Source organism: Triturus cristatus, chromosome 1_1 (assembly GCF_964204655.1).
Source record: "Triturus cristatus chromosome 1_1, aTriCri1.1, whole genome shotgun sequence".
In the NCBI taxonomy this organism is placed as follows: Eukaryota; Metazoa; Chordata; class Amphibia; order Caudata; family Salamandridae; genus Triturus; species Triturus cristatus.
The window spans coordinates 31458503-31482057 of NC_140579.1; the positions used below are offsets into that span (position 1 = coordinate 31458503).

At 48.1% G+C, this 23555-nt stretch overlaps 1 protein-coding gene across 4 annotated transcripts in view; it reads left to right on the forward strand.

Annotated features, from left to right (window-relative positions):
- The window catches only part of LOC146869239 (uncharacterized), a 462683-nt gene that overhangs the window by 405512 nt on the left and 33616 nt on the right, over nt 1-23555 (forward strand). The window lies entirely within an intron of this gene.

Sequence of the window (23555 nt, forward strand, 5' to 3'; positions counted from 1 at the left end):
CGGGGGACCCAGGCCGAACATCATTTGGGGCCCCCTGCTCGGATAAACTCGGAATGTATTATTTCTTTCCCTCTCATTCACTATGATCTGATCATTGACAGCCCTCTTTGTTGGCCCCTAAACCTTTAAAGGGTCCCCAGTCCTTCAGGGGGCCTCCATTCAGTGCAAATCCTTTGAATATTTATGAGATATTGGAGACCTGGGAGCCCCTTTTCATATTGGGCAGGGGGCCCCGTCGTTTATAGGTTATGCCACTCTCTGGTACGTTCCAGAATGCTTAATGATGAGGACCCTAGAAAGGTGGGGGCCCTGGGCCAGAGCCCATGCCTTAAAACAACTCTGACCACACCTGCCTCCTTGGGTGTGATAAAGAGATCCTACCGACTGCAAGCAGCATCCCAGACCACTCCCAGACTGGCATTAAATCACCCAGCGGCTCCCCCACCGAACAGATACCACACTCCCAGCCCAGGAATGCACAATGTGCTTTGAACACCATTGTCCTCCGGGTTCCTGCCTGCTACTCACAGGCTTCATGCAGGGCTGGCTCTAAGGCGGTGCGCCCGGGGCGGCCGCACGGGCGCTGACTTTGCGTTTTAAGTATATTATGCATTTAAAAGCACCTGCTGCCGCGTTCTTTCCTGGCCTTCAGCAATTTTCAGGCAACCATAAAAATGTCAAGTTGACTCCATTGAATAATGTTCTTCCCGGAGAGTTGGGGTTTGTCTAGTGGAAGTTTTGACTCGTAAGTTAGCGCAGAGGGTTAATATGCCTGCTGTAAAGAACGTGTACCATGCAGACCACAAAGTGCATATAATGTAAATAGGTCAGTGCGTTGCTGCTTCTGTCAGAGATCCTTTGTTACTTGCCGTTTATAAGTTAAAATCCTAACATAGAACAGTGAGCTATTAACTGTCATCAAAGAGCTGCATGCAAACTGCAAGGTATAGATTAAAGCATTATGACCTTTTTTCCCCAGTCTTTCGTTATCGTAATGTTGGATAAAGGGTTCCTTTGTAAAGAAATCAATTTTGATTATTGAAGAGCAACCCCAGCCATGGTGAAACGTTTGAAATTCTGAGTTTGTGCTTCTCCAGACTAAGCACTCTCAAACCATACTGCCTACAAGTATGGATGACGTGACTCCTACACCTTGTAGTCCTCTGTCATGTGTAACATTTCCTATACACTGATTCACACACCTATGATTGATTGTCTCTGCAGTGTGTGTGATGTAAAGAGCTCTGACACCCTACACTGCTATGAGTAGTGGCAGTGCTATTAAACAAATTAAATGAATCTGAGAGAGTGTGGTTATGGGGTCTTGAGGGGCACTGTTGAAGGGTGGTAGAGAGGGAATCCTTGGCGGAGATGGGTCGTTGGGGGACACCAAGAAACATTGTCCCACCGGGTCACACCAGCGCCAAAGCCGGCCTTGGGTTCATGAACACATAGTTCACCTAGATGGACTAAGAGGCACTCTGCAATCAACCATACAGGTTATTTAGTTGTGCCTTCTGCCTTCCTGGTTGGATGCCATCACATACACATGGGAACCACAACCAGAAATGATAATGAGCCTCTGGGCTTCTGGCCTTAGATCCAGGCAGCCATCATCCGTTTCTGTTAGCCAGCACTCAGGCGTGCTGATGAAACATGATCACGCAGACGTGCCTAGATGACATTCTGTCCCCTAAAAGTACACCTGAGCCAACTGCATTCCCAGCTGAGATCCTGACCACCTCACCATCTCTCAGGGGTTACCCTCTTCCGCTATAGGTGGCTGGAACAATATCACCTTTTCTTCAGGTTGGAAAAGGGGGTTTTGGATAATGATGCCACAATTTGTCTCAAAACTCAAGCTGACGTGATCAATCAATCAACACACTTGTAAAGCGCACTACTCACCCGTGAGGGTCTCGAGGTGCTATGGGGGGGGGGGGGGGGGAGGGGTGCTGCTACTGCTCGAATAGCCAGGTCTTGAGGAGCCTCCTGAAGGTTAGCAGGTCCTGGGTCTGCCGTAGGAGGATGGGGAGGGTGTTCCAGGTCTTGGCGGCGAGGTGGGAAAATGATCTGCCGCCAGCGGTCGCGTGCGTCGTTGGTTGGTGTTGGTGCTGCTTCCAGTGCGGACGGCCACTAGGAGCGTCCCTGGATGAGGGGGTGGAGCCAAGCATGAGGACCCCTGTCTTGTCCGAGTTCAGCTTCAGACGGCTGTTCTTCATCCACTCGGCGACGGCTTTTATTCCCTCGTGGACGTTGGTTTTGGCAGGGAGGAGGTCCTTGGCGAGGGAGAGGATCAGCTGGGTGTTGTCGGCGTAGCAGATGATGTTGAAGTTGTGCCGTCGGGCGACGTGGGCGAGTGGTGCCATGTGGATGTTTGAACAATGTCAGGCTGAGGGATGATCCTTGGGGTACGCCGCAGGTGATCTCTGAGGCTTCGGAATTGAAGGAGGGGGGGGGGGGGAGTCGGACGCTCTGGGTTCTGCCAAAGGGGAAGGAGGTGGTCCATTCCAGAGCCTTGTCTCGGATCCCTGCGTTGTGGAGGTGGAGGCGTGTGCGTAGGGTGCAGTGGCAGACAGTGTTGAAGGCGGCTGACCGGTCCAGGAGGATGAGGGCCGCGGTTTCGCCGTTGTCCAGTAGGGCCCTGATGTCATCGTGGCGGCGATGAGGGCAGTCTCGGTTCTGTGGTTGCTGCGGAACCTGAACTGGGATGGGTCCACGATGATGTTCTCCTCGAGGTAGTGGGTCAGCTGTCTGTTGACGGACTTCTCGATGACCTTCGCCAGGAGCAGGGAGATGGGTCGGAAGTGCTTGAGGTTCCTCGGATCCGCCTTTGGTTTCTTCAGTAAGGCGTTGATCTCGGCGTGCTTCCAGCTCTCTGGGAAGGTCACGGTCTCGAAGGAGATGTTGATGGTCTTGCGGAGATGGGGAGCGATGGTGGCGCTAGCTTTGTTGAAGATGTGGTGTGACCATGGATCTGATGGAGAGCCGGAGTGGATGGTGTTCATGATTTTGATGGTATCATCGTTTATGTTGGTCCAGGTGAGCAGGGGATCGATGTGGGTGGTGGCCGCGGGGTCTGAGGTGCCGGTGGTTGTCGGGGCAGTCAGGTTGTTGGGATCAACAACCTTCATTTAGTTGAAGGCACGGGGAGATTAAGTGATTTGTTCAGTAACACAGTATGTTGAGCCAGTACTGAGACTCGGACTTGGTTCCCCAGCTCCAAAGTCAGCAGCTCTGGCTGTTACGCCACTTCCTCTCATTCTCCATTTACAGAGAATTTAAATTTGGCAGTCATTTATTTATCCCTATGCCGAATCTATGCAACGAAACCACACTCTTGTGTTTAGCATGCCCCTTTGGGGGCAGGGTTTGTCAGGAGGTGTTGGCAGGCCCTTGGTGAGGAGGAGACAGGATGTGTGACTTTGCCACATCCTTGCTGTGCCTTCTGGATCATTGCAGGCCCACCCACCCAGAAGTCACGGCTGCTACCTTGAAGCAGTAGTGAGGCAGGTGGGGGCAAAGTGGTGGGGGAGGGGGGAAATCGGTGTAAAAACAGAAATCACTTACCGCCTCTCCTGTGTCCCCTGCTGTCCTCTTCCTGGCTTCTTGTTAAAAGCAGGAAGCACCAGGGCTCCCATGCTCCCAGCACCCAAACACAACACTGCAATACAGTGTTGTGATTGGTCTGAGCGCCGTTACAAAGTGCTCACCCAGGGGCTGTAGGGGTGGCATGTTCTCCATGCCGGCTGTATTGCAGCCTGCATGGAGAACAGGGGAAGTGCGCATGACTGTTTTGGGCAGCACTAGAGGGACAACCTAACAGTCATTGTCCTCCTCCCCTGCTCTGCTGTCCCACCCCGCCCCCTCACGCTAGCTGCTGCAGCAGGAGAACAAAATAAGATGATAATAACATTACTTTATTATCATTTTATTTTTTCCTTTCTTTTGCTGCTTCATAGCAGTGGGGCGACGCTCCTTCGCCTTAGTGGAGGAGCCGCCACTGCCACCATGCTTCACGCTTTCAATCTCTCTTTCTCTCTACAATCCATCTCCTGCTCGGACATTATGCCCGATGCAGAAATAAGGCGGTGCGGGGGCCATCATTTAGCAAGTCTGCGTCTCAGTTTCCCAGGGTCAGTGCAGAAGCAAGCAGACGCCCCCAAACCCCTTTTAGGATCATAAAAACTCTGATGTTTTCCTTTGCCTTCTTTCACATACCCAACTGGCTCTCCACAGCATCCCAAGGTCACTTCTGGAAACCCTCGCCCCCCACTGCCTCTCCTCCCTCCATCTCTAGAATGTCAGACGCCATCCCAGGAGAAGGTTCCCCTAAGAGCAGCTGTCTGCCAGCTGGGCACGGGTGGAAAGAGGATGGATCTGGGAAGACCGGGGTGGGCCTGGAGGGAAAGGTGTTTTATGAGTTAGGCGTGGCATGGCATCAAGCTAGACATAATCTGAAGCAGCATATCTATCCACTGGTAATTACTGTGGTGTACATTCTTCCCATCCTTTTCATGCTCACTGTGCCACTCCAGACTGGCACTGTGCAAACCAGAGGACGGTCCAGGCTGAGATCCAACCAGTGGCTGAAATTAATTGAAGCCTTCCACCATATGTACACTGAATAACTTAAATCTTTGATTCACAACCTTAAGTCGCATCTAACTTATCTCTTTAGTTCTTGTTTTCTTTGTCTTGTGGGCTCCAAAGGGCATAGCTTGTAGATTTTAGGTTTTCAATATAGACCTGTTTAGGTGTCCTAGACCCCTTAGACAAATACCCCTGCTTGAAGTCATACCACATAGCGGTATTAAGCGCTATAGAACTGCTATAATACAATAGAACACAAAGGCGTCTGCGCTGTTTACTCTTGTGCCCCTGCCCTGACCTCTGAGGAGTGCACTCTGACCGCTGAGGAGTGCACTCTGACCGCTGAGGAGTGCACTCTGACCGCTGAGGAGTGCACTCTGACCGCTGAGGAGTGCACTCTGACCGCTGAGGAGTGCACTCTGACCGCTGAGGAGTGCACTCTGACCGCTGAGGAGTGCACTCTGACCGCTGAGGAGTGCACTCTGACCGCTGAGGAGTGCACTCTGACCGCTGAGGAGTGCACTCTGACCGCTGAGGAGTGCACTCTGACCGCTGAGGAGTGCACTCTGACCGCTGAGGAGTGCACTCTGACCGCTGAGGAGTGCACTCTGACCGCTGAGGAGTGCACTCTGACCGCTGAGGAGTGCACTCTGACCGCTGAGGAGTGCACTCTCACGTGCAGATAAGGGAACTATGTGCTCCTGTGAACAGAACGGAACACGCACTTCTTGTGTCTGTCCCGCCCCAACACTTTGTCCGAACTCTCTATCGACACATACACAGACCCCCTCCACCTCTCTGATTGCTTCACCTCCACGACCTCAGCTTCTCTCCTCATGTCTCCTCTACCTATGTGTATCCAGCACCTTGTACACCTCACTCTGTGCCTCCTGTCTGTTTACTGCCCGGCTACCATTCCTGTCGTCTAGGTTTTGCTCCGGCCCAGGGCCGTTTCTAGGTGTTTTGCTGCCCGAGGAGAGAATTGAAAAATGCTGCCCCCTCCCTTTTACTACCATCACTCTCTCCCCCTGTCATCCAGGTGTTGGGGAATAGAGGCCTGCTTTGGTGCCTCTCTATCTCGTCTGGACTGTCAAATCCGTATTAAAGTAAGTCATCTGTGTCAATTGTTGCGGCTATGTAAGTTATTGCCCTGTTCTGAGGGGTATTAACTCAGTTATGGTATCATGGGCTTGAGTTGGGAGAACAGTAGGGCTACTGGCCTCTTCCACCTCCAATCACACCCAACACGGGCAGATACACAGACCCACACAGAATCAAACCAACCTATAGTAGGCTGCTTTATGGGGCGAGATTCTAGAGACGGAGCAAGCTTTATCGTAGACAAGATATCAAGCAATGCCAGGATAATCTTTTCCGGGGCGGGCCAGGTACCAGCTGTACAATAACACAGGCACACAGGACTCTTGGTACTTAACGGGTGGAAGACCCCATGTGATCTCAAACATTTGCAATGCAATAGGTCTCGCATTTACGCGAGTTTAAGCTATTGGCATTGTAAATGACGATGCCTTTTATTTCTGTTTTAAAAACCAAAACATAAATAAAAGGCATTGTCATTTACAATGCCAATAGCTCAAACTCTCGTAAATGCGAGACCTCGTGCATTGCAAATGCTTGTTCAAAGTGCGACAGAATACTAATGTGCCGTTCAAACGACACAAGCGCTTCCTTTTACCCTCCTCAATGTATTTTTCCTTAGCCTGGGAAAAAAACTCCTTGTCAGTTTTTTTCTTGCTCTGTAACCATCTCCAAAAGCTTGTTCCAAGCAGGAGACCACCACGAGGCCCCCACATGTGAGATCTGTAGTTTTAAGTGAGGTCTGGTTTTTTTTTTAAACAAACAGACCGGGACGTCACTTTTCGAGTTTTGTGCCAATATATTATGTACACGTTTCTGCTGCATGGTTTTCAATCTGCATTAAATATCCCGAAGAGCTGGTGGGCCCCCATGGCGACAGTAATGTTAACACAGGGACAGGTGACGGTAACGGGGGAAGCACAGCTGCAGTGAACATTATCAGAGTACGGAGGCCAGAAGACAGTAATACAGGCTAACAGTGACAGGCACTACCGGCAGTGTAACATCTGTAAAGGTGCACAGAGCAGGCAGCACTCACGGTACACCTGCCGTCACGATACATCAACAGTGGACTGTAAAGGAAGGCATGAATAGAAACAGGAATATAGTGCTATGAAACTTGAGACGTGGCTTCTAAGAGCCAGGCCTGGTCCAGCAGTCCTGTGGCGTGGTAAGGCTGCGGCCTAGTGGTGATTTTAGGCCCTTGTTCCTTCTTGGTTGGAAAAATGCATGTGTGCTCCAAGTGAGGCCCTTTGAATGTGAGTGACGGTGGGAAGAGGGGGGGGGGGGGGGACGGTGTATCCCATTATCACTTTCCCGACCCCCAGACTGCAGCTCATGGTACAGCACATACTGAACGCATGTGAGAACATATGTAGCACTTTTCTCGTGTCCCGCTGTAGGCACACTGCCCAGGGGCACAGGCGGGTTCAACAGAGGGTCCCCATCGCTGGAATCCGCATGGTTCTCGCTTTCTGGCCTCCGTTCAGTGGAGTGACCTTGAATGATGCCCAGCCCCTACTCCCTGCAGATTGTGATGAGGGGCCCCTGACTCTGCCGAACAACAGATATTCATTGACCCCCCACAAAATGTGGCACTGAGTCCTGAAGGGTTGGAGCCTTCTGTACCCTGGGACTGCGTTATGCGCATGCATGCATGTTTAGGTTTTTGCCGCCCTCCCCCTTTTGCCGCCCCAGGCGGCCGCCTAGCCTTGCCTAATGGTAGAAACGGCCCTACTCCGGCCCCTAGCTCAGCAGTCCCTGTCTCCCGTTTCTGCAGCCCCCTTCCCAATCCCTACAGTCCATGGCCTCTGTCTTTGGACCCCAGCCCCTGGTCACTGCCGTCTCCGGCCCCCTGGTCACTGCCGTCTCCGGCCCCCTGGTCACTGCCGTCTCCGGCCCCCTGGTCACTGCCGTCTCCGGCCCCCTGGTCACTGCCGTCTCCGGCCCCCTGGTCACTGCCGTCTCCGGCCCCCTGGTCACTGCCGTCCTAGGCCTCCTGGTCATTGCTGTCCACCAGTCTCACAGATGATGCTGTCCTCTCCCCTCTGGCCACTGCTGTCCACTGCTGTCCACTGTTCCCTCCCCCCCCCCCCCCCCCCCCTCCGGTCACTGCTGTCTCCAGCGTTCCCTGTTCCTCTTGTACCTGGCCAGCCAGGTTCGATCTCTACTTTCCCTGCTTCCCCTTTCTCCCCTCTATCTCCAGCAAATGCTGTGCCTGCACCCCCCTCTGCCCCGGTCGCTGCTGTCCCCCTCTGCCCCGGTCGCTGCTGTCCCCAGAGGCCCCGGTCGCTGCTGTCCCCAGAGGCCCCGGTCGCTGCTGTCCCCAGAGGCCCCGGTCGCTGCTGTCCCCAGAGGCCCCGGTCGCTGCCGTCCCTGGCCCCAGTCGCTGCTGTCCCGGCCCCCAGTTCTCTACCTCAGGCCCCCTGTCTCTGCTCTTCCCAGGGAACTTAGTTTCTGTTGTCTCAGCCCCCCAATCTTTGTCACCCTCTTTCTCAGATGTCTGTTGTAGTAGCACTCCCCTCTCACTGTGAGTCTGCACTCAGCCTCGGTTGTGCCCAGCCACCAGTCTGTGCTGCCCAGGTTCTCTGGTCCCCCATCTCTACTCTCCTTCCATCTTTCTCGTCTCTCCCTGGACTCTGCTGCCTTTCTCGCTCTTCGAGAGCTCGGCTCCCTTTCTCCCCTGTTTTTACTTGTTAGGTCACGCCTGACCCAGCGCATGCGCTGGTCTGGCGAGACTTATTGAGAGGGCTCCAAAAAGTGCCACCAGGCCAGCCTAGAGCTACAGTGTGCGGGCGCGCGCGCCGCGCTTTACCGCGATTACTTTCACTTTCGCGGCCGCAGGGCCGCTTTGATGTTTGATTGCGATCACTTTTGCGGCCGGACGGCCGCTTGGCATGGTCAATAGGTCTCGCTTTTGGGACCTTATAAGTATTTAGTTATGCAACTGTTGCATGGCTAAACACTTATAAGGTCCCAAAGGTGAGACCTATTGGCTATGCCAATGCTTGTTTATCTTCTATTCTGCGGCCTCCAGCTCCTGCCTCTCTCCTTTTGTGCTCCCACACCCCCGCCTACCGCTTTCTGTTCCTGATTCCTTTAATCCTGTTGTTGCAGCTTCAGCCATCATTGCTGCGTCCCCCTTTTCTCTGCTGTCTTCCCTCACCTGCCACTATGTCTCTCTTTCACTTTCTCTGTCATCTCTGCTTGCCGACTCGTACTGCCCCTCCATTTTATCTACGGTCTCTCCCTTCCATAATTCTGCTTGCTTTCTCTCTCGTTTCTTTTTGTCTCTCCCTATCCTATATCCATGGCTACTGTAATTATGTGATTCTCCCATTTTCTGCATAAATATGGGTTTACTCCACCTGTCAAGTCACCCAGCAACTCCTGAATAATGCGTAGATTTCAACAAAACATGTACTAGTTCCAAAATAATGTAAAGTTACTTAAAATTCTAAACTTGGAGTCCAGCTCTGCTCTATACATTTTGAAAAATGAACTGTTCAGTCTTTTCCTGAGTGTTATATTCCTGCATTCAAAAGATGAGCACTAGGGCTGTGTGAATCTAGAGCTCTTTTTGTGTAAGAGATTTAGTGCTATTATATGGAAAGCTGCAAATCTTATTTACTTCCTTTTGGTTGCCTGGGCGGCCCATGGCCATCCTTGGGAATGACTTGTATGTAATAAAGGGGGAGTTCAGGGCTTGGCAAGTAGCTTTACCTTCCACGTCACAGTGCAGCGAACTGCAAGTGCAGGCCCTGCCATGGCAGGCCCAAAGCATGGTTAGAGGGCTACTTACGTGGGTGACTCCATCAGTGCTGTGGGCCCACTAGTAGCAATTCATTTACAGGCCCTGGGCACATGTGGTGCACATTCCTAGGGAATTATAAGCAAATGAAATATGCCAATTGAGTACACTATAAAGTTACCATGTTTTAGGGGAGAGAGCTCAAGCATTTAGCACTGATGAGCTGTGCTAAAGTGCGCAGAGTCCTAGAGCCAGCAAACATGGGTACAGAAGAAATGGAGGGAAGCAGGCAAAACATTTTTTTGCTGAATTCATTTTGTTGGCCTTAGGCCTCTGTGCACTTTACCACTGCTAACTGGTGATAAAGTGCTTGTGCTCAGTCCTTTAAATATGGTCTGATTGATGTATCCCAAACTGGAATTTTTAAATTACTTAGAAGTTCCTACTTTAGTGCATTTCATGTACCCAGGGCCTGTAAATTAAATGCTACTAGTGGGTCTGCTGCACTGATTGTGCCACCCACTCAAGTAACCCTTTAAACACCATTACAGAGCTTGAGTGTTCAGTTTATAGTGACATGTTAGAAATGTGGGTATCCAGTTGGCAAGGGCTCGCACCTTTGTCCAAATAGGGACCCTTCTTCCTAGTCAAGATAAGGGAGTTACACTCCTAACATAACCCCTGCTCAGCCCCTTGGTAGCTTGACACGAGCAGGCAGGCTGATCTTGGAGGCAGTGGGTAAAACATTTGCACATGACCAACAGTAACACAGTGTAAGCACTACAAAAGGACACCACACCAGTTTAGAAAAATATCCAATATTGTTATATACTTAAGACCAGACCAAAAATGATAAAAATCCACAATACAGTACTTAGAAATCTTCAGTTATCAAAATAAACGTGTAAAACAGTTCCTTGAAGCCCATAGCTTCATCTGGGGCTATCACGGCGTCATGAACAACAAATCTAAATAGTTCTGGCTGACCGTGGCGTCGCGGGCCAGCTATGGTGTCGGGAAGACCCGCAAAACAGTACCTTTAGAAATGCAGGGCGTCAGCGGTCTCTCATTGAGCTCCGAAAGCACGGTGTCCACAGGCGTCTGTTCTGGAGGTTGGTGCAGGAGTCGTCTGGCCCTTGAAGTCACACATGCTGCAGATCGAACTCCTCGCGGTTGAAGTCGGGAGCATTGGCAGGCATCTGGTCCATGCTGTGCCCTTAGGTCGCGGTGCAGGCTCCGGCTAGGTGATGGTCGTCCAGCGGTATCGGTGAGACCAGGGCTGCACTGCAAAGTGATGCGGTGCTCGTCGTGGTGCTGACAGGTCACAGTGCAAGCAGCGTCGTCTTTGCTGAAGCGCTGTTGTCGACTGACGAACTGGAGTCGATGGCGCTGGCGTCGGTAGGCCTAGGCTGGAGTGCGGGATGAGGACAGTGTGGCGTGTAACTTACGAGCGGTGCCCTCGAACCACGGTGCAAGCAGTGGCGTTTATGTTGTCATGAAGCTGCATCGTCTGGGATACCAGGGCGGTGGTGTTAAGCGAGGCGGTGCAGAGTGCGGTGCTCACAGGTCGCAGTGCAAGCAGCGCCTCGGTGGCGTCGTCATCAGGCGGCATCGGTGAGACCAGGGTTGCGGTGCAGCATTGTGGCGGTGCCCTCTGCAGTGCCTTCAGGACACGAAGTCGGCAGCGGCGTCTTAGACGGTGTTGGGTTGCTTTTTCTTCTGTTGCAACACAAAACAGTCACCAGTGCTGAGGGCAGAACTTGAAGTCTTTGCTGTACCTGAGACTTCTTGAAGAGTGGGCAAGCTCTTGGAGAAACTCACAAAAATAGATTGCAGAAAGTTCAAGTCCAGTCCTTTCACTGCCCAAGACAGAAGCAGCCACTGCAAGACAACTAAGCAAAGCACTTAGCAAAGTGGTAGTTCCTCCTCGCAGCTTCTCTAGCTCTATTTCTAGGCAGTCTTCTTGGTCCAAAAGAGTTTTAAAGTTCTGGAGTCTGGGCCCCAATATTTATACCTCAAAATCCTTTGTCCTCTCAGTCGGAGAATGTCTGTGCCTAGTCCAAACCAGTTCTGTCCTCTCTTCACCCAGCTTCCTAGCAGACCGCATTGTCCAAGGCAGACTGGGCCTATTCAGGTGCTAATAAAAACTCCTCCCACTGCTCTGAATGCAGGCCAGGGCTATTCAGCCCAGCCCTGACTCATTCAGGAATAGCAGGAAAACCATCACCCCTGCCCCCTGGTGGCCATCTGAGAGAATGCCTCTTCTAACCCCTGTCTCTCCAAAGCCAGACAGTCAATGCACATCCTAGCAGAGACACACAGGATGACTAAGCAAGAAAATACCTACTTTCTAAAAGTGGTATTTTCAAACACAAAATGTAAAAATCACCTTTACTATAAGATGAATCTTTCGATTCTTAGTTCAGGCATAGTAAACTTTATTTTCCTACCTGGTCCCAATGGGAAGTTATATTTATAAGATGTTAAAGATGTTATAAATTAACTCATTCTTTCCAATGGGGTAGATAGCCTTACAATGGTGAAAAACGAAATTGGCAGTATTTCACTATCAGTTCATGCCACACACATCAGGGCACGTCCTATCTTTCACATACACTGCACCCTATCCACAGGGGTACCTTGGTCCTACCTTAGGGGTGACTCACATGGAAGAAACGGGAAGGTTAGGGCCTGGCAAGTGGGTGCACTTGCAGTCGATATGGCAGCTACAAACTGCGCGCAGACTCTGCAGTGGCAGATCTGAGTTACCTTTTCAGGGCTACTCATGTGGCTGGCACAATCGGTGCTGCAGGCCCACTAGTGTTACAGTAAACAAATGATGGACGGAATGCTGACAATGCAAACATTCTCCCCCAGTCAAAAGATCTGGGTTAAATCCATTGTTCTTTTGCCCACTACGCCACCTCAGTTTGGACCCAGCCATATGCAAATAGGTCTGGACCCTGTGCCCCATGGGAACAGTCCAGACCGAACTGCCAGGCCAGGTCCTCCCTGGACCGGAAACAAGCATCCTGGGACCGGTTTCAGGGTATGTCACCCTTCAGCCAGTGGCACAGTGAGCAAGGGACCCACGTCTGGGCATACCCGTCCCACTTAGGGTGAAAAGTGTTACAGCAAACAAATGATGGCTGGAATGCTGACTATGCAAACATTCTCCACTAGTAGCATTTGATTTACAGGCCATGGCACACTCGGTGCACTCTACTACGGACTGACAAGTAAATCAAATATACCAATCATGGAAACACCAATCCATCACACAGTTTACACAGAGAGCATATGCACTTTAACACTGATCAGCAGTGATAAAATGTGCAGAGTCCTAAAACCAACAACAGCAGGTCAGGAAAAAAATAGGAGGAAGAAACAAAAAGTTTGGGGATAACCCTGCAAAAAGGGCCATTTCCAAAACATGTTGACTTGGCAATTAAAACCCCTTGCAAAGCCTTAAACTCCCCTTTTATTACATATACAGCACCCCTAAGGTAAGCCCTCGGTATCCTACATTGCAGGGTGCTATGTAATCAAATGATAGGACATGTACTCTTAAGTTTTACAGTCCTGGTAGGTATAAAAAAAAAAACTTGTTTTTCACTACTGTGAGGCGCGTACCCTTCTCATAGGATGACATTGGTAATTCCTCATTACATTTAATAAGTTGTAATTTCTAATAGAAAGGAAATAGATCTGCTTAGCCATTTGGTGTCTGCAGCCTGTCTCTGATCACTGGCTGGTTGAGGTGACAGCTGAACTTTGTGTATTCCCTCTAGCCACACACAAAAGGAACTTCAGTGTGATTTGATGAGCCTTCTTGGAAGGTTAGGAGGGAGGAGCTGGGCACAGCTTCACACTTAATCCTGAATAGGCTGAGTCATATCCACACACAAAGGGCTGCATACATCCCTGTAGTGAGTCTGGAGCGAGGGCAGGAAAGCAAGACCTCTGTGCACTTCAAAGACCCTTCTTTGAAGCCCCCCCCCCACTGCAAAGGCACAATTGGCTGTGAGTACTGGACCTCCGACACCACCAACTCAGTACACTTCTGGACCTAAAACCATTCTGCCAGGAAGAACTGCTGCTGTGCTAAGGGACTGCCACTCTGCTAGACTGCTTCTGTGGAAGAACTGCTGCCTTGAAATGTTACCCTGCTGCCTGCTGCTCTCTTTGATAGGGTAAAGACTGGACTTCCATCGTTTGAACCCAGAGTGACTCCAAGGACTAGCTGACTAGCCTCCTGATCTGAAGTCTCAGGGACATAAAAGACTTACACCCCTGCTCCTGGACCATTGGAAGAGGGCCTAAGGCTTCTTGCTCCAGGAAAACCGACGCATCCTCTGCTGCGAGAGCACAATCAACCCATCACCGATGTTGCAGGTACCGGACTGGCGCATCGCACTTGCAGCAAAGCACATCGCCATTGGAACCACCTCGTCACTGCCACTGCTGGGAGGCGATCTACGCATCCCCTCGACTGCGTAGAGAAACCCAGCACAATGGATTCTGAACCATCGCATCTTGGAAACGGCACATCGTCTTCAGAGTTGGGGCATCACCACTATCGAGTCCACCTCATAGCACCTCGCATCTTCATTGTCGCAACCAGGATCAAGGTACTATTGTTCAACCGGCCTTTCAGAGTCCCTGTATCTGACCCACGCTCTATTGCAATCGGCCTGAAATTTTTACTTTGTCCCGGTCTGGTGGAACCAGACAGCCCAAATAGGCATTTAATGCTTCTAAGCGCTATTTTTTTTATAGTTTAATCTTTAATAACACATAACTTGCGTTCTATTTATTTAAATGTTATTTTGGTATTTTATTTATGAAATTAAGAGCTATTTTTCTAACTTGGTATGGAATATTTTTGTGAGATGTTTTAACTTTTTTATTGTATGAAGAGTTGCACAAATACTTTACACATTGCCTGTTAAGTTAAGACTAACTGCTCTGTGCCATGCTACCAGAGGGCGAGCACCGGTACATTTAGGGTGTTTTGTAACTTACCCCCAGTAGGATTGTGGTGATCTATCAAAGTCCACCAGGAACCCAATTTCTAACAATGGGACTACAACTGATGAATGTGTGAACAGGGCCGGCTCTAGGGCTGTGCGATCGGTGCGACGGCACCGGGCGTTGACTTTGGGTGGGGGGTTCATTTTTGAAAATGTACATTTTTTTTTTAAAAGCACCTGCTGCCGCGTTCCTGGCCTTCAGGAATTTTTGAAGGCATCAATTAAATGTCAGGTTAACTTCGGTGATTAATAGTCTTCCTGGAAAGAGACTGGAGGTTTGTCTAGTGGAAGTTTGGACTCACCCTAAGTTAGTGCTGTGGGTTAAAATGCCTGCTGCTAAGGACATGTACCATGCAAATAACAAAGTGCATTTAAAGTAAATAGGTCAGTGGGTCACTGATTCTGTAAGAGAGCTCCTTTTGTTACTTGTCGTTTATGTCAAAATCCTAATATAGAACATTGAGCTATTAACTGTCATCCTAGAGCTGCATGCAAACTGCAAGATATATGCTAGAGTTTTTTTGCCCAGGCTTTCATCATCCTAATCTTGTGAAAAGGGTTCATTTGGGTAGAAAACAATACTCATAATGAAAGAGAACCCCTAACAATGATGTTACGTTTTAAATTCTGAATGTGTGCTTTTCCAGAATAAGAATTTAAACTATATTACCTACCAGTATCGATGACATGTCACTCCTGCATTACACCTTGTAGTCCTGTCTGATGTAACATTTCCTTTTTAAAAAAAAATCTTTTTATTAAGCAATACCAGAATATACATATAATAAATAATATAAAGCAGTGAATACATAAGTACAATAGTACATTAGAGATTATTGACAAAAGGAAAACTTAAGTTATCCCCAATAATGCTGAACAGTAATCTGATTATTATTGTCTACTTATGACCCCCTTACATTTCTAGTCCAGGCAGCGATGGGTGACCAGATCTTATGACCACGGATTCTTGACTGTCTACCCCTGGTGGAATAGATAGCTTTTTCTTGATTATAAACTCCCAGAAACCTGGTGAGCCACTTCTGGAAGGTCGGAGGTTCCATATCTTTCCATCTAGCTGCCAGTAGAATTCAATATACCGCAGTCCCTAAAAAGAGACGCGATTCTTCCTCCAAACTTAGCCCCAATGTACTATCGTAGCCAAGAATTAGCAGTGTAGATGATTCAGCTACTCTATGCCCAAATACTTCCTCCCAGAACCTTGACCGCTCCTTTTTTAGTAAGGTTAATTTATCACAATCCTAAAACATACGAGTCAAGGTAGCCGGCCCTAGTCCGCATCTGGGACAATAATAATCTATCCTTTTCCCCCCTGTAAACAACTTAGCAGGGGTAAAGTATAAATTAAAAATAGTCTTGTATAATTGGGCTAGAAGTATTTTCGATGTTAAAAACACTCGTATCAATGTCAACAATGGGGTTAGTAAGCTTCAATGCCCAAGATGACTCTGTTGGTTCCAAATTGTCAGGAGTTTTATCAAGAAGCAAGCTGTATAAATTCCCAATTCTTGTCGATTTCCTCGCTACAGCATCCAGAAATGGAAGCCTTTCAAATGTAATCCTGGGGGTCTTTAAACTAAGAATATTTTTGATCTGAATAAATTTAAAATAGTGACTATTAGGAATTTCAAAAGCACTCTGTAGCACCGAAAACTGGAAATCTGATTTTCCCCCAGAAAAATCCTCAATTGTTCTTACACCCATACTTTCCCAATTTTTAGCCATATCATCATTAACCTGTATGGGCAGTAATGATGAATGCCACAAGGTAGTGTACCTGTTAAACTTCGGGATGATGTAACATTTCCTATACATTGATTTACACACATATGATTGTCTCTGTGCAATTTGTGTGGTGCAAAGTGCTCTGACACCTTACACAGGTATGAGTGGTGCTATAAAACTAAATGAATCTAAGAGACCGTGATTATGGAGACTTGAGGTGCACTGTTACAGGGTGCTAGTGAGGGAATCCGTGGCAGGGGTGGTCATAGGGGGGCACCAACAGACCTTGTCGCACAGGGCGCCACCAGCGCTAAAGTCCGTGGTGGCTCGCAGAGGGAGTGTTGCGGGGGTGGGGGGGGGGGGGGACTCCAACATACGGTGGAATGGAGTAAGATAAATAAATAAAACAATTTAACTTGCACGCGCTGCATCACCAACTCGGCATAGTGGTATGTAGTATTGAGTACCAAAGTGTATTTTCTTTCTTGAAAAGAGAAGCATTGAGCTGAGCATTCTCCTTATTCGTTTGTTGATTGATTTCTGATATCTGAGGCCTAGTAGCCCCCGCTTTATCCATGGAGCACAAACCGGGTATGACAACCACCCTAATGTATATTTAGATTTGCCCCAATCCCTCAGTGATTTTTAGCGTGCTCTCAGATTCACACCATCACTTACTGTTTCTACCTGCATATAAAGTGTTACTCAAAATTCAGGCGTAAGACGTGCAACGTCACAGATAGGAGCACCATTATTATAAATAGAAATATTATGCATCCTGAAATATTCATGTACATCCTAATCTGCCTCGGAGTAGCTGTGGGAGAAACATTTCGGTGAAATGCAGGACATGCACAATCTGGAAGTGGGACACATTCTGTATATGGTGAACATTCACCACTTTTTTTCTAATTTGTTTTCCAAAGGGTGGATTTCAAGCACTTTCACAGCAGTTCACACCTTTCAAGCAATTTTGAGAGTATTCTGTCCTCCCTACACCATGTGAACCAGAGAAATACCAAGAACCACCACAAAACGCCGTGAAAGTAGTGAGATTTCACAGATCTGGAAAAAGTGGTTTGGCTATTCTTGGTTCCACCTTTTAATGAAAGGAAAAAAAACAATTTGCCCAGACTTAATTCTAAGGACTCTCCTACAGCTGACTTCATAAACGGCTTGTCCAGGCTCGGGTCCTTTCCTCCCCTCAGATTCACATGTCTCCTGAGCTCTCACACGTTTTCCAGGCTAAGGGTTCAACTAAGTCCTACAGAGAGGGTGTATGTAGTGGTGTGTAGGGGTGTGCAGTGTGAGTGAGATGAATTGAGGTGGAGCTAGGATAATCAAGTTTAACCCCTTCGCTGCTAGGCCTCCCCACACCCCACCACCGTACTAAGCCTTTTTTTGCTACTTGGTGTAGTTCGTGCTTAGGCCCCTATACTTTTTGTCCACATAAGGTATCCACAACAAATATGCGTCCCTTTTCCACAACATCCTGGGGATTTTAAATGTACCCAGGGTTTGTGGATTCCCCAAGAGCAGTCCGAGAAATTGACCAAAATACAGCAGCATTTTGGATTTCTGGGAATAAATGGGAAAAAGGTGCTGCAGAAGAAAGAGTCTGGTTTTTTTACCCTTCAAACGGCATCAATGAAGAGTTTATGGTGCTAAAATCATCATCTTCATAGCTTTCAGGAACAGGCAGAATTGAATCAGAAAATCAACATTTTCACCACCGTTTTGGCATTTTACTGGGACATAGGCCATTTTTCCTATTTTTTGTGCTTTCAACCTCCTTCCAGTTAGTGGTGGTGGTAATGGAGGTGAAACCAACGGTGGATCCCGGAAATCTATATGTCTCTGAAAAGTAGACAAAATTTCAAATTCAGCAAGGGGTCATTTGTGTAGATGCTTCAAGGTTTTCCTATAAAGTTACAGTTGAAATTTAAAAAAAAATTGAAATTGCTTAAAAAAACGGCCATCTGTGTCTCTATTTGCATCTGAAAGTTCTTCTAACTATGGCAGGTTTTCAAAAGCAATATATTATGTCCACTTGACTCTTCCGATTTATGGGGATAATAGGGCTTGTAGGTTCTCCAACAATCCGAGATACCCAGAGCCAATAACTGAGCTGCGCCTTGCGATGGTTTTTCATTGTGCGCCGGGTGTACAGCAATTCACTTGGTAAAATATAAAGCGTGAAAAATAGATATCGAGCAAAACTATGTATTTCCGAAATGGGAACAAGATGTGGAGTTTAAAACCAGTAGTTATTTGCACATCTCTGAGTTTGTGGGCACCCATACCAGCATGTGAATTACAGAGCATTTCTCAAAATAATGTCTTTCTTACATTTGGAAGGTGCAAATGCAGAGAGACATTTGGTAATAACACTTGTTCTACTATTCTGTTTTGCGCGAAGTCTCTCGTTGAAAATGGTACCTCACTTGTGTGGGTAGGCTAAGTGCTCGCGACAGGAAACGGCCAAAAATGCAACATGAACACATCACTTTTTCCACTGAAAACTGACCCTGTTTAGGGTCGAGCCTGCAAGTGCAAGAACTCGCTTATGACACTATTGTGTTCAGTAAAGGACTTGCGAACCTGCCCTTGCTTACCATTTGTAGGTTCCAGCTTCAGTCTTCTTTGCTGCCTTTTAACTGGCCAGGGCAGCCCAAATGTCAGTTCCATTTGCTTCGGTGGAGCAGGGACCAAGCACAGATTAATCAAACGTAATCCGTGCCTGTCCGCTACTCCCGACATGATCGAGGTACTATTTCTCCTAACCCTCTTCCCCCCCCCACTATCTACTTTACCCCTCACTGAAGAGTGAGGAACCACTGCTGGCCATTGTGCTGATTCTTTTGTAAATGGGTTTGATGAAATATAAACCTGTTTGGGCGTCGCACGTTGAAGTCCTGCATGTTAGACCCCACATCACGAGCACTGCGCTAGCTTTTCAGAGTGGGACATTTTTCTTCGAGCAGGAGTCTGCCCACCAGTTACTGCATATGACATGCTGCAGCAGTTGAGTGCCTTTTAAGAGTAGAAATCATGTCTCATGCGAGTGAGGCTGCTTAATTAATCTCAACCCTATTGATGTATGTAGTTGTATACTGATGGTGCTGTTGTCGGTTAGGCTTTCGGCAGGCTCCGGCGGGAAAGCGGGGTTCATAAAAGTGGCAGTAATTAATGCATTGCAAGAGGCAGCTTGGTCTGATCTTTCTTAGGTCTTTGAATTAACAATTGCATCTGTGAAGCATCGTAGTGTTGTTGACGCTTCCCATTTTCCAAGTTTGAGACACCTGTTGCTGCATTACTCCCAACATGGTATCCTTTATAAAGGGGCAATTTTGTCTGATCCATGCATTCAGACATAGTCGCACAGCGGACCAGGAGCTCCATGTCATGTGTGCCCCTTTGCATGCTGTGAATTCTGAACCCAATATTTATAATGTTCAAAAGTGAAACTACAAACCCCAGAATGCAACATGCTCTTAGATGACGATACAGAACTGGTTGAAGTTGTCACATGACATGAGGGCATCTGGCAAGTGTGCTAGAAAACACAAAACTTGCTCAGGTGCATTGTTCACCAGATGAGAAGAATTGAAAAAGTGTGTTCCAGAAGATTAGTGCCCGTCATTAACTACAGGGAGTCCCTCGCCACTGCATAAAACTAACTTGCTTTTTCTTAGAAAGAGCAGCAAAGAAGATGTCAATATTAACAAAAAACCTTACCTTATGTGTAACTTAGCGTCCTGCCATTAGCTGTTGGCGGCGGTTCACATGCCATCTGCCATGGAGTTTGAATTATAGGTTTGAACTACTGCAGGAAAAACATTTTAATGAGGCAGATGGCAGAAGAGATGACTATTAGCCACATTGCTGCTACAGATCTACTTGGTATACAGCAGATATCCGTGTTATTGACATGTGGAGGGCATCTTTTTGGTCGTAGTTTGAAAAGGCATTTGCTTTTGATAGAAAAATGTAACACCGATTTCTCAGTGAGTTGAAAATTCACTGCTCTCATCTGGTGTGACATGGGGGGGTCATGATCGGGAATCAACACCAGGCCAGATTAGTATTTTTATCAGCCTTAGTAAAATACCCATTGAGTACAATTTTATTTGGTATTGGTAACATCTAATATTTACAGCGCTAAGAAATGACTGACATGAAGCGCTTTAAAAATAAGATCCTGCACGCTTGGCCTGTGATTCAGGGCTTGCTTAAGGCAGTACTTTTCAGTTGTTTCTGTCCCGCCACTTTACAATTTCACCAGCCACCACTGTATACAGTGTAAGTGAAGTCAGTCACTTCATATACCATGAAGTAAAGACTTGAAGGTATTTTTGCAGGTGACAGGCTTTTTCCTGGTAATAACATGTATTGGTAACTCCATTACCGAAATCAATACTGACAATGCAAGTGCTTATTTTCAATTAAATGGAGTAAAACGTAAGAAGTGCTTTGTGCATTTAGAGCAGCAATTGTAGCACCAGTGTGTTGTTTTCCCGTGCTGACAAACACTGCTTTGCCTGCAGTAAACGAACTGGAGCACTGGACAAGCAGTGATATCTCTTTTCTGTAATTCAGCGTAGTTATTTTTTTTGTCAATTTACCGTGTTTTTAACACAATTGTCAACTCTTCCGACGTTCTCCAAGTAAGGATCTTTGTGGACTGAAATTAAACCAAGGTGGATTTTTTTGTATTTCTGATATAAAGCATTAGTGCCTTATTAATAAAAAGTTCAACGATTTCACTTAATTGCACTTTAGCAAATAACTAATACATCACAGAAAAGTTTATAGTTAACAAAAAGTGAAGAGCCTAGTCCCCTCACAGGTTAGTGTGAGTAGCCAGTGATTCTTTTTCCCTCTGCTGGGGGCTGTGTACGGTATCTCAAGTGTGCTGCTGCCACAATACATGCTCATCCTGTAAAAATCAGATAAGTCCACTGATTCTGGCGGACCACATTTTAACCTATTTTGAACCTGTAAAAGCCATCATTCAAGGCCTCTTCATTTTATTAGAAAAATACGTGACCTCTTTGAGCTGGGATACTTTTTATGGTCGAGCCTCCAATCGCATGCACTCGCTTGCAACACTATTGTGTTCATTAATGGACTTGCAGCCCGCCCATTGCTTACCATTTGTTGAATCCAGTTTCAGTTGTCTTTGCTGCCTCCTATCTGGCCAGCCCAGACCAAACGTCTGTTCCGTTTGCCTCCATGGAGCAGGGATCAAGCACAGATTAATCAAACTTAATCAATGCCCTTCTGCTGTTCCCAACGTGATTGAGGTAATATTTCTCCTCCCCACTGCCCCACCGCTCTCCCCTCTTTGCCTCGCATGGTTTCCCAGCTACTGTTCTAAGCTGATTGCAGTATGTCTTTTTAGGAAGGTTTGTTTGGACAGGAACAGCAGGCTTTGCAATGTACACAAATATCACTCAAAATGTGCGTGAATCGGGATGAAAATGAGTGGCACGAGGCGCTGTCGTATAGGGACTGCCACCATCCACGGTCCCCATCTGCCATCCACGTGGCCACCTCTCAGTTCCCAGTTTCCAGCAGCGTGTCTTTTCTGTTGCCAAGATTCCCGCCTGGGCCTGAATTTGCCTTATTCAAACCAAGCTATTTCAGGGCCATCTTTCCAAAATTCCCTAACCTCTCAACTCTCTCCAAAGGGATCTTGTATGGGTTTAGGCAGTCTGATTGCAGATGAAATGTTGTTTTTCATCTGAACAGCCACAGCACATGAAAGCACAGCAATGAACATGTAATCGCAACTGCACCCTGTCACTGTGCTCAAATCACACACTCTTTTGCAAAGATCGTCTTTGGTTTAATAATTGTATTTCATTAGGCTCTCTACAATGACAGACCATACTATACTATACAATGACAGGCAATACACCCCCGTACTATACTACATAGTGACAACGTGTGGGGAAACATCGCATCCAAGCACCTGACGAACTAAAAAAAGGACATCGCCTGGATGGCCATCCAAGGAGGACTTCCCGTGAGAGCGTTCATACATGCAAGAGGAGTCGACTGATACAAGTCCTGCCTGGGAGGGTGCACCATGGACGAGACGACATACCATCTCTTCTGAGAGTGCATGTGCGCACAGGACCTGCTGAAGGCCTTGGGCACAGAGCTTAGGGCCTGGATTCTACTTCATGCATCATCACGGACTCTGTGATGTATGGTTTGTTGCCAGGGACACATGCACTAGGTGACCTCCAGGGCTGCTGGAGGCTCCTGGGCTGGTGTACAGATGTTCTTCTGTTTTCCAGACCCCGCCTGGTAGTAGGGAAAGAGGAGACATCGAGCTGGCTGTACAACTGGGCGTACGGAATCCCGCACTTCTGCAGAAAGCAGATATCTCTGTTCTGAGCGGCAGGAAGCGCAACGTGCTGACCCACCTACCCTGATCATTCACACTCCTGACGTTTACGGTGAAGAATGATATAGCCATTGTCTCACCTCAAGCAGTGGGTGTCTGGTTTCTGAACCTTACTGGAGGGATGGCGGTGTTACACCGCTGGGTACTGAACCGTCTGCAGGCGCTCTGTCGCTAGTGCTGTCCCTTCTGGGTTCTCGGTGGAGATTTCCACTGTGGCTTTTGCGTCTTTTAGCCACACGATGTTGTCCTCCTCCGATCTCCGGGCTTTACTGACCATCTGGTGCACCTCTGCAGGTCTCTCGGACAGCTTCTACGGGTCCTTCTGGGTATTTCCGTCATACTCCATGTCGCTGTCCTCTGTCCTGGAGTCTACTGTGAAGCAGTTGCCCTCTGTGTTCCTTGATCCTGGTCCTGATTGATGTTCTCCCGGTTGTAAGTGATCCTTCCTTGGCCTTCCTCTCTTTCTGCAGGTCTTTGGGGGGGGGGGGCACCTGGACTCCCTTTCCTCCTTTGTTGTTGTCGGGGTCGTCTTTGTCTGCTGGTGGTGGTGCGGTCCTGTCTTCCTCTGGACCTGATCTGTTCTTTTCCTCCTCCTTCCCTTTGCGCCTCAGCCATCTGACTTTCTGCCATCTCTCGTTTTTGTTGCTGCTGCTGACCTCTGGCCAGGACTTGTTGCTCTTGTTCTTGTTCTTTTTTCCCTTAGTCTTGGCTGGGGCCTCTCTCTCCTTCTCCTAAGTCCTTGGCTCCTGCGTCTGGCACTGGGTCCTGTCCCTCTGGTTATCCATCTGTTGGCTTTTGGTACTCTTTCCTCGTGTCTCCATTGGGGTGCTGGGCTCCCGTTGTTTGTTTCTCCTCCTTTGGGGGCGGTTTAGTTGGTTCCGCGCCCGGGCTCCTCTTGCAGTTGTGCTTGTGTGGTAAA